General features: G+C 36.0%; 1 long non-coding RNA gene across 1 annotated transcript; it reads left to right on the forward strand.

Annotated features, from left to right (window-relative positions):
• Positions 1-8010: 8010 nt before the first annotated feature.
• LOC108165831 (uncharacterized) lies at positions 8011-11184 on the forward strand. The gene is made up of 3 exons (XR_001776147.1): positions 8011-8073; positions 9118-9221; positions 11058-11184. It is a non-coding gene; the product is annotated as an uncharacterized LOC108165831 (long non-coding RNA).
• Positions 11185-11630: the final 446 nt, after the last annotated feature.

Consider the following 11630-nt stretch of genomic DNA (forward strand, 5'->3'; position numbering starts at 1 on the left):
CACACACACACACACACACACACACACACACACACACACACACACACACACACACACACACACACAGTGCTTGCTGCTGCAGTTATGGTTGAGAAATCTTCTGCAGCAGGTGATGAACATTTATCAGTCTAAAAGTCCAAAACCAAACCTGCAGCTGCAGCATCGGATCAGCAAATATTATAATTAACAGACTCATCAATAATAAAACATTGTTTGAGACTCAGGATAAATACAATTCTGGAAAGTCAATAGCTTAATTATGCATTTATGGACAATAAATAAGAACATTAATGACCCTGCAACAACACAGGGGCCAGTAGTGAGAACTTAAAAGTCTAACAGTGCAAAAACAAAATGGGTTTAATGATCTTCACACAACACAGGCTGTAATTATGGAGTTATTGTGAAGCTATGGTTTAATATTATGGCGTGAAAGCAGAAAAACATGGTGGGAATACAAAACAGATCCGGAATACATCATTTATTCCCTGAGTGACGATTTTATCATATAATACAGAGCGATATTAAAACAAATGTATGCACTGCAGGGAATGAGAATGATGCTTGAATGAAGAACAAGATCTTCAACACTGAGTGAAAACACCGTAAGGATATCTGTCTGTCTTTATGGTTTAGTTTAATGCATCAAAGACTTTCTGCTTCATGTCGATTTATCACGATCTCAGACATGAGAATCCACTGATTTCCACCTCGCTGTGCCAAAAGGTTCTGCCTGCCTCAGTGATACCCAGCATCAGGTGGACCATTGATGTAAGGCTGGTTCTCCTTCATCCTGCTGATTCTGTAGCTGCAGAACAGATAGAAATCGATCAGTCCGGGTCATGCTGTTTTGGATCATGTTGCTTCATTATTTCTAAATGTCTTCTTCACTAGTTTTAAATCCAAACAATCCACTAATAAAGGGAGAAACAGCAGATCAACAGTAAATTGCTGAGACACCAAACAGAAAATAAATGGACAATAGAAGGATCTGATGAAGAGTTGAAAAAAAAGATACTGGCAGGCTTTTAACTACAGGTGATTGAAAGCAGCCAAAGATTTATCACATTCTACAAGACTGTATTTGACTGGCCTGTCCTGATTTAAAATCCTACTGCAAATCTATTTATTGTTGTCAAGAGATGAGAAAACCAGAACCAACAATCCAGAAGCTATTAAAGCAAACTGAGCTTTTGTCACACCTCAGTGGAGCAACGGAGTGATTGCATCCATGCCACTCTGCACTGATGCAGTAATTCATGCAGAAGGAGGCCACACTAAAATACTGAGTTCATATACTGCACAGTTCATGGATGTAATTTTCATCAGTCCTATAAAAATCCCTTTTTATTGGTCTTATTGTTCTAATATTCTGATACACTGAATTTTGAGTTTTTATTCATCAATAACCATCAAAATGAGCAGCAATGACACCTCAATCATTCTATGATGAACAGTATCAGTCAAAAGGTTTCACTTTCTGAAGTCAGTGACTCAAATCTATTGAGCATAATCTATGAAACGTTTTCCATCCCAGCAGAAGTAGAAATATGATTCCAGTGACTTTAAAAGTATGATTCTGTTTAAATAACTTTAAAATATGAAGGCCTAACTTAGTATGTGTGCATCTCTGTCTCTTTCTTACTGTTTATTCAATGTCACATGCTGTTTTTATTTTTTCTTTAATTATGTAAAGCACCTTGAAATGCCTTGCTGCTGAAATGTGCTATACAAATAAAATTTGGTTGATTGATTTGATTGATCTGCATTTGTCAGTCCGAATCACAAGTGTTTGATTTCTCTTGCAGGCCTCTGGCCTCAGCAAGGTCCAGACTGGTCACACAGTTTATTTGTATGTCATGTGATGTACATAAAACCTCATTATATCTGTTTAAACCTTTCTACTGTCAGGGTTTGGTGACAGTATGTTTCTCTTTACTTGTAGGTCTTTTATTAACACAAATTAAGCAAATTAGTTGTAGTTCTGTTATAGCCTAAACAGTGATCTGCTCAGATAAAAAATGAGTTATTATGTTAAGAATAATTATTCGGGTTGTTGTGATTCAGAGAATCACAACAACCTTTAATCTTTAGTGAAGACACTAAAGATTTCTGATGTTTTTATGTTTTACATCTGGATACAGACTCAGAACATGCCAGCAAATGAACAACAAACATTAAACCTTAAATATAAAAACTCATTGTAAGCATCAGCTTAATTGCAAAGTTCAACCTCATTATTAGCCACACCTTGTTTTCATTCTTTCAGTAAAGGTTCAGAAACAGAAAAAAGTACAGACAAGATTTAAACAATGCAGGCAGAAAAACAAAGACCTGGCAGCAAACTGTCATTGCCTCTGGTTTTGTATGAAGCAAAGAGAACCGTTTGTGTCAGATTATAGTGCGTAAAACTCTGATAAACTTGTTACACATCTTGTTTCAATATAGAGGAATGAGATAAAAAAAAGAGCAAAATGAAACAAAATATTTCCATCTTGAATATGTGCTGCTGAAAAACAAAGAACTGATATTGTTGCGATAGAAGTTAAGTTAAAACAATGTTCTTGTGAATTACAGCAAATCTCCACATCATTTTTTTTTCATCTTAACGCTTTGAAGCTGTTTTAAATAAAAAGCTTAAGCTGTTCTGAACTCTACTGCAAGAAAATGACGTGATAATAAAAAAGCTTCAATTAACATTCCCGTTCTGCTCAGGTCTTAAAAAGGTAAAAGACGATTCAAAATATTTAAATCTAGGATGAAGCTACCGTCACACTGTTCAGTTCATCTGAGAAGTTTAAAACTGTTTCTGACATTTCTGTCTGTTTCTCCCACACCAGCCATCAGTCTCTGAATAAACCAGATCAGAAGGCGGTTCTGCAGCGTGTTGACCCGTATCGACACTCATCAGCCTCCAGATTCTCCAGATTCTGTTCTTGAACTGGATCCGGTTCAGCTGAGCCCACAGAGCTGCAAGCAGAAGAGGAAGATACAGATCAGAATCACCAGAACATTCTGGTACCACCAAGCGAGAGACAGAACCAATGAAACTTCACTATCAGATCTATTAGGTTTATTTACATGGTGCAAAATCACAGTGTAAATCACTTCAACACAATATATGAAATCAAAATGTGTTTTTTACCTTTCGAACACTGAGTTTCTTTAAATCAAGGCTGAAAACACCTGTTTAGATTTGCTTTCAACCCATAATCAACTATTATGATGATTTTGATGTTTTTATATATATTTTTTTATTTTTGTGTTTTATAATGCAAAGCTCTTTGAAATATCTTGATTCTGAAATGTGCTAAACAAATAAAGTTAATTGCTTGACTGATTTCAATCCAGTTCATTTTACATGCAGTCAACTTTAGACAATCTCTTAATGTTAACCGACGTCAGTTACTGAAGGAAGCTCGATCAATTGCACAAAGACATATTTCCTCCCGAGGAAGCATCAGGATGAGAGGAACTATTCCCTCTTAACAGGAAAAAAACCTCCAGCAGAACCAAAACCAGGGTCAGGAAAAGGGACCATAAGCCTTGATGTGATGGATCTTTCAGAGGACAGGTCAGAGACAAACCCAAAAAAGCTTTGATACAGATAACATCATCTTTACCAGAGATCTATTTAAATACATCTGGTGCTTCTGTTCCAGAAAACAATTAGATGTAAGTTAAAAAAAGGTTTAGTTTTTTTAAAGATTTTACCCTGTAAGACTCAAGAGGATCCAGTTACTTATTTTCAGAAACTTGCAGTCCAGTTTCTGTCCTCAGTCGTCTCTGATTCATCACTTACTGACTTCTGGTGTGATTCTGACTCTGAATGATTTAACAGCTCTGCAGAAGAACACTGTGTGATTATCAGGGAAATGTCAGCTGATCAGATTAAAGGTTATGGCGCTGATGGTAACTGAACAAATGAAGACACAGATACATAAAGACATAACTATTTACATATGTTCACATTTCATCCATGTAGAATATTTCCTCATAATAGGACAGACAAGAGGTGACGTGTTGCTCAAAAACAGACAAAATATTTTCTTTTAATGCAGAGACTAAAAGTGGATGTATATATATTTTTCTTTATTCTTTTTTTTTACCTAATAAGGATGATTATATGCATGTTTTTTGTTACATGGCTCAAAATAAAGCAATAAGTCGTAAACAGTAGTAAATTCCAACCTGTAACTGCAGGTAACAACAGTTTTGATGTAGTTTTTCCTCCATCTTCCCTCTGTGAACATTCAGCAGGTTGGAGTTTCTTCTGGATCAGAAACAGGTTAGCAGGGCAGAATCACAGCCTGCAGGCTCTCAGCCAATCAGCAGCGAGAACACACATGGTACTGCAGCTATATTTAACCAACGATCTGGGTCTGAGACCAGAACTGCTGGACAGGTTTCAGTCATTTTCTTTAATAGGTTTTACATTAAAAAGAAGGTTACACTGAAAAATTAACTTTATATAGAACAATCTTTTAAATATAGATGAACAACATCCAGAATCTGTGCTGCTGTTATTGTCTGTCTCAGAAAAAAAAATTATGTGTCTGATGCAAACATTAAGTACCACTTCATACTAACAAATAAATGTTTTTGATTGGGAGCTCTAAAGATTAAAATGTCTGATATCAGATCATTTATGGAGTTGTTTTGCAGCAGATTGGTAAAAACTGACAGCTCAGAGGAAACTCTCTGCTTCTTTGGCAAACCCTGAGCTCCAGATGGCAGCACAGCTCAGTTGGACCGGCTCAGAGTAGAGGAGGGGCAACCAGAACCATATCATAATCACACAGACATTATGTGATATCTCCACTTCATATTTCCTGGAAAACCAAAACATGAACTTTCATGATTAATATAAAGAAAAGTCACTGTCTTCTATGTTTTTTCTTCCACCAAGAATTTGCCAAAGACTTTTAATTTTTATCTCACAGATGATGGTCTAGAGATCGTCCAAAGATGCTGTTTGTACGATACTGAGTGCTAAAATAAAAAACAGTCGGTTTCAGTGTCTGGTAGTGAGTGTTACAGTGCCATTTTCAAACTTTTAACCCAGGTTTAACTCAGTGTTAGAGCTCCACATCTTGTGGAAAATCAATTTCTTAAAGTTTCAGACAGAAACGTATAAAGTTACACTTCTTACCAGTTTAATGAACAGGACGACAAATGTTCAGATCTTCATAAACATTTCTCTTTATACAGTGTTACTTATTGTGCAATAATTAATGTTTTTTGTCTGTGTTTGCTTAGTTAGATATTTAGGAAGTAGATGAGTGTGGTTAAAAATAAGTTAATTCTTGACTCTAAGATTGACTATCTCCAATAGTCCTTCACTTTTAGCTGAAAAGTTAAAATTACTCCTGAAACAAGTCTATTGTCTAAGTCTGTTGTGTCCCATAAGATATCGGGAGATTGTTGAGGGAGATTGTCAGCCGTGAGAGTAATAACATTTATTTATTTATTAAAGTAAATTTAAATCAAATCTGTTGCAATATGTTGGAGTGTTTTTCTGGTCCAGCACTCTTCAAAACTATAATATATAAACAAAGCTTGAGGTTCAGAACCACTTCTTGGACGACCCGATCCTTCAGTGACCTCGTTTAACCAGAACGACTCAACATAAATCAAATAAAACAAAATGTAAATAGGTAAATAGTTTGTGTGCGTCATATGAAGTAAATGCAGGATTTTATTTATTCTGTATCATATTTCAAGTCAACATGCAATCTTCAGCTCCTTTAGCTGCTCCTAAAATACTAAAGGTGTTCTTGTCTTCACGTATCTGCTGTTTGCTTTCTTTCTGTTGTCAAAAAAGGCAAGTGATTCACTGTTAGTAGTTGGAAAATAGAAATTAGAAATGCCTAACATCTTTGTAAATGAATTCAGTCAGTTTCGCGTGGACACCGTAAACGTCTGGCCACACATCAGTCTGACAGAGTCCGATGCTGCCCTCTAGTGGGAATCAGTAGAAATGCAGCACACTGCGAAGTGTTTCGAGTTTATTGAACAAACGCTGAGAGACATTTTAAAATCAGTGATTGCGTCTAAAGGATGTATAATATTTAACTTATATGCTGCTGATAAATCTTGTTTACTCTCCATAGGACATTTGAAAAAGTGTAAAGATTGGATGTACACTTGTATGGAAAAGATACTTCAATCTAATGCAGCCACTCGATACAAAATCAAAAAAATATTCACAAAATATCTGAAATATTCCTACTGAACAAAATCTTCTCAGCTATTGCAGGTTAAAGGCAGGCTTTATGACAAAAGAATAAATGTTAAAATTCACTGATTTGACATTTAACAGTTAAGTACAAAGAAGTCAAAGCAAATTTACTTGTGTAGCGCTGTTAACACATAGTCCCTTTACAGGAAATCAAAGAAAAAGTTAAAAGTTGGGTCTTTTCTTAAAGTCAAGCTGAAATATTCAAATTAATTCAGATTTTTAAAATTCTGTTTGGGGCAACTCAACAGCCATCTTGTCTGCATAATATTATGACATTAGGGGGTTTAGTCACAGCTTGACTAAAACCCCTAAACGTTGATTAATATTAGGTAAAAGTGGACAAGTAATTTACGTTTCTAAAAATAAAATCAGTGATATTATTGTATTATTTGAATTTCAATATAAATGAAGTTGTTGTTTTTTTATAGCACCAGTTTATAACAAATCTCTTAAGGCACAAACAAAAATTCAAATTAGTTTAAAAAAGTTTCTATCTAAGAAAGCCTAGCACATTGGACTGAGTCACTGACAGAGATATAACAGAGAACATAATCCAGTTAGGCTGCTGTAACACAAACTGACCACTTTTTTCACTCTACTTTCTTCCACTTCTTTCCAGTTTCAATTGTACGTTTTCTCTCTTTTTCTCATCATAGAAGCTACATGAGAACTGGCATTCTGTTTGGTTATAGTGCCTTCCTGGGGGGTTATTGGCTGAACACATTGGGTTTCATCATATTTCAAGGTCTCAGTAATAAGATAAACACTTGGAGTGACCCAGAAGGAATGGAAGCTGGAAGATGCTTGCAAGCAGAAGGCTTTAGGCTGCTATATACAAAGAATACACAGGATCTAAGTCCACGAAAACATGTTGGATTTCCTATATATTCCTGACTAGAAACCAGGAGAACCTATAGGAGCCTGACATGCTGAAAGACCTGGTTCAATGATAACATCTTGAGAACTTGACTATGTCAGGGTTTCACAGATTTGGAGCTGTATGTTGTGTTCATTGGTCTGTAACATGGGCCTGTTCTTAATAAAATCCTATTTATTTTCAATCTGTGTATCAGAGTCTTCACAACTAATATGGGATTGCACTTTTAGAAACTTTGTTTAAAATTTTCTTCTGTGGAGCAAGCTTTAGTTTCAGATGATGAATACAGAGTCACATTCAGTGACAGTAAAATATGCCTTCCCATACAGCTTGCATATCAGATTAGAAGTATTTTTGGAAAATAACAGTATTTATGAGGGTGTTAAGGATACTTTACATAAAGCCCACATTTCTGAATAAAAATGTTTTTGTTTTGTTTTGTTTTTTTGTCTGATATTCTAATTTTAAATGTGTTTTCATGATCTGTAAGTTGAAAATCATCATAAAGGAAATAAGGGGTTGGAACACTTAATTTGTGTTTCACCAAATTAATTGCGCACAGAAAATTGAGAAAATCGAGTTTCTACAATATTCTAATTCCTTGAATTAATTTGTAAAAATTGATTTAGTGAGTAAACTGGGTAGCTAACATATCAAGCATTAACTAAGCCTTGCAGTTAGCATGCTTCTGTCCCTGTTTTCACTCAAAATTAAGTCACTAACTGGTCCCTTATTATTTTGTGAAGCAGACTCCTACTACATGTTTGCTATGCAAAAACTTTTAAGAATGTAGTGTAGGAATCCACCTGATGCTCCTGTCGCTGCTCCTCCCATCTCCTATCAGTCATGGGTGAAACTCTGCCTCATCACTTGAAGCAATTCATGTACAGCCGTTTCTCTGGTGTCAACTAAAGAGTTTCTTCCTCTTAAACGAATCAGTCTGCTTGAACAAACTGTAAGTTTGCTGTGTTTTACGTTTTACTTTACATTTAGCAAACTCTTTTAGTTTTATTCTGTTTTCTGATGCATTTTCTGATGTTACCTTCTTATTTTAACAGTGTGCTGTTTTTCTATTCTGAAGAGAAATCTAGAGAATTACTAGAGTAACTTAATGGATCATGGGTGTCTTTTTATCTTTCTTTAAAGTGATTAATGGTTCTAAAATCTGGAGCTCAAACTTTGGGGTCAAAGTTTGAGCTTATAAACATAAACTTCATTTGTCTGTGTTACAAATGAATGTTTCTAGATAATTATATATAGACAGAATATATAATAGCTTTTAAAAGTTTTCTTGAAAAAGTATTGGATACGCTGAAAGTTTATTGTGTTTTAGTTGAAGAAAAGAACATCATACAGTATTTTTAGCTCTGTGAGATAAAGACGGCAACAGCGTCCTGGAAACGTCTGCAGAATGCTGCAGAACCACATAGACTACCGAACAGGAGGAACAAGTTTTCACCTGAAATGTTTGTTTACTGGAACTTTCTCTCTAATGGAGAGGTTCTGCTCAAAGCACCAATAAGTAACTTTATAACCTGGAACAGAGTGCAAAGATTGTAGGTTGTGATGAGTTTATTGATAACGTTTTACAAAGTGTGTAAGATCAACTAATAGTCTGACAAATGTGTCTGGATGGTGCTTTGGTGACAAACACTGACACTAGGTCAGAGTCATACACAGACCTTTGGTGTTTCAGGCACTCAGAGATAAAAAGCGACACAGAAACAAGATCTTAAAACACCGTACAAGATAACAAAAATCGATATTTATCTGTAATCTAATATGGAAGTCGATGATCCGAGTCAGACTGAACTCTAAATTGACTCGTTTACTTGGTCGTTGTTAACAGTAACAATATATTTTAGAGTCAGACATTCTATGTTGAAATACATCTGAGGTACTGCATCTGTAGTATTTAAATTCTTCATTTCAAAAATTCAAAACATTCCATATTTATGGAATCTCATTCTACTTTTGTTTTTTATGCTGGACTCATCAGCGGTCTAAACTTGAACCTGAACCCAGTGATGTCTCCCTCAGCAGTGATTGGTCCAAAGACAGGGTTTCCAACTTTTGATCAGAACAACATTCATCCTCAGTGAGGTGAGCTGATTGTGACTGTGTCAACTGCAAATATAATGCATCTATATATAGATATAGAAATTAAACTGTGTGCACTTAAGAACTAGCTCATCAATTGATTAATTAAATTGTTCTCAAGAATGAGTGTGTATGCATGTGCGTGCGTGCGTGCGTGCGTGCGTGCGTGCTTATGATTGTTTGTCCTGTCTGTCTCTGTGTTGCCCTATGATGGACTGGCTATCTGTTCAGTAGTCCGCCTCTTTCCTGTTGACCACTGGAGATGGGCGTGATTGGTTGTTTAGAGGTTCTGAACTGACTCTCAACAAAATACACAATCTTTACACTAATAACTCTCAAAGCAACTGATAACGGCAACAAAAAAAACTTTGAGAAAGAAAATGTAAAGAAGTTTCCACTAAAAGATCAATCAGGTGGTTTGTGTGACACCTGAAGCGCTCATCTGCGCCAACTGCATCATATTTGATCAAATCATGTTGGTTTAATGCACAGTACTTTGATACATTTGTTTAATGATTTATACCATATCTCAAGCCTTGTGTGTCAAAGCAACTTGTTAACTATGACCCATAGTGAACTGTTTATTAGTCCTGATGTCATTCTCACCGCACCATTGCCAGCAGGTTATAATAGCATTGAAGATTACCCAACCTTTCACTAGGCTTAGCTAATTATACTTTCTTGCCACTACCCACTGCATTAAGAAGACATTTTTTAATGTTATTAGGCCTTCTGCACTGCCATCAGCGAAACAACTTTGGGAAGGTCGACTACCTTCGTGAATCACTAGTGACAGACAAATTCGTCTGTGCAGCTCATCTGTGAGCATCTGTGGAATGCAGAGTTTATCTTTCTTCTCTTTCAACACTTAAGACCAATTGGACAAACTGTAATCTTGTTTGGGTTTTATGTTGACCTTTGAAATTAGGAGTTTGAACTGAATTTAATGAATGTGCTTAATGTTTATGGTTCCTTTTTAAGCTCAAAACAAAATGTGATATCTGCAAAGCAATGTGAAAATCCCACAGTTGTAGCAGGCTCAGATTCTCAAAAGTTTGAGCCAGAGGAACACCAAACTTGCGGAACAGGAAAAACCAGATTTTTATCTGGCTGCAAGGCAATGATGGTAAACTTAGGTAATTTTCCGCAAGAACTGTATCATGATTTGCTTCAATCATGATACAGTTATCATGTTATCATGATACAGTTATCACAGAATAAATTTATTCTACTAAATAAACAGAAATTTATTCTGTTTAGTAGTTGAAGCGACACAGAAACAAGATCTGTGTCAAGATGTGACTGTGAAATCAATAAAGTCACAGAGTAGACAGCAGTAAAATTGCTAACTTGTTAGTTACTTTATATGAAAGCATCAGTCACATGCAAGAACAGACAAATCTGGAACATGGTTCAGAAAATCGCAAAACGACTAAAAAGGCAAAACCCCCAGCTGTTTAGATTTTTCTTTGTCTGATTGTAACTGGAACATTGATCATTTTATTTGATTTATATTTACGTGAGGATTTTGATGATACCATTTGACAAAATGTTATGCTTACTGCTTGTTTCATAATTGGTTGCTATGTTATATTTTATGATGTAAAAAAACTTTGAACAGAGTTGTTACTGAAATGTGTCTTAGCCCAAAATTGATCTGGGTAAGGCTTGTACATTACTGTGGCAGAAGGTATCCTCTAGGTCCCAGGAGTTGGATAAGATTTGGCCCCAAGATGTTAGCAACTCTTAGCATTGTAGGGTTGTCATGGTTAACATGAATAAAGGAAGGAAGGGAGGGAGGAAAGAAGTGCAAATAATTGATGTATGTTTCCTTTACAGGTGAAATGTGAAAGTGTGTGAGGCGTAAATGTGAGTTTACCAGCATGTATCAGAGGAAGAACAAAGAAGAGGAAGCCACTTCTGCTTTAACCACACAGACTGTAGAACATGAGAATCTGAACAAAGATCAGAGGTGAGATCACCAACTGTAGATGTGCTTAGTCATTATCACACGGTATTCTTGGTGTGTAGATAGGAACAGTGGCACAACTACACATTATTTAGGTGGATGCGAAAACATAAATCGGCCTTGGGCAAAACACTTTACCCACCTTGCCAAACCAAAACTTAATTCACACCTTAGTATGAGTTACTTCTACCTTAGTAGTAGTGGTGGTTGAAGCTGAGGTTGGGAAAAGCTCAATGTTGACTATTGAAGAAAAAGGTAAACTTCTGAAATGTGACAGGACATCAGAAGGGGATGGAAAATGAATGAAAGTCAATGCAAAGTTCTTGTGAAGAAAGAAGTGCTGGTGTGTGTGTGTGTGTGTGTGTGTGTGTGTGTGTGTGTGTGTGTGTGTGTGTGTGTGTGTGTGTGTGTGTGTGTGTGTGTGTGTGTATGCACTCAGGCCT

The sequence above is a fragment of the Poecilia reticulata genome, linkage group LG22, assembly GCF_000633615.1.
Source record: "Poecilia reticulata strain Guanapo linkage group LG22, Guppy_female_1.0+MT, whole genome shotgun sequence".
In the NCBI taxonomy this organism is placed as follows: domain Eukaryota; kingdom Metazoa; phylum Chordata; class Actinopteri; order Cyprinodontiformes; family Poeciliidae; genus Poecilia; species Poecilia reticulata.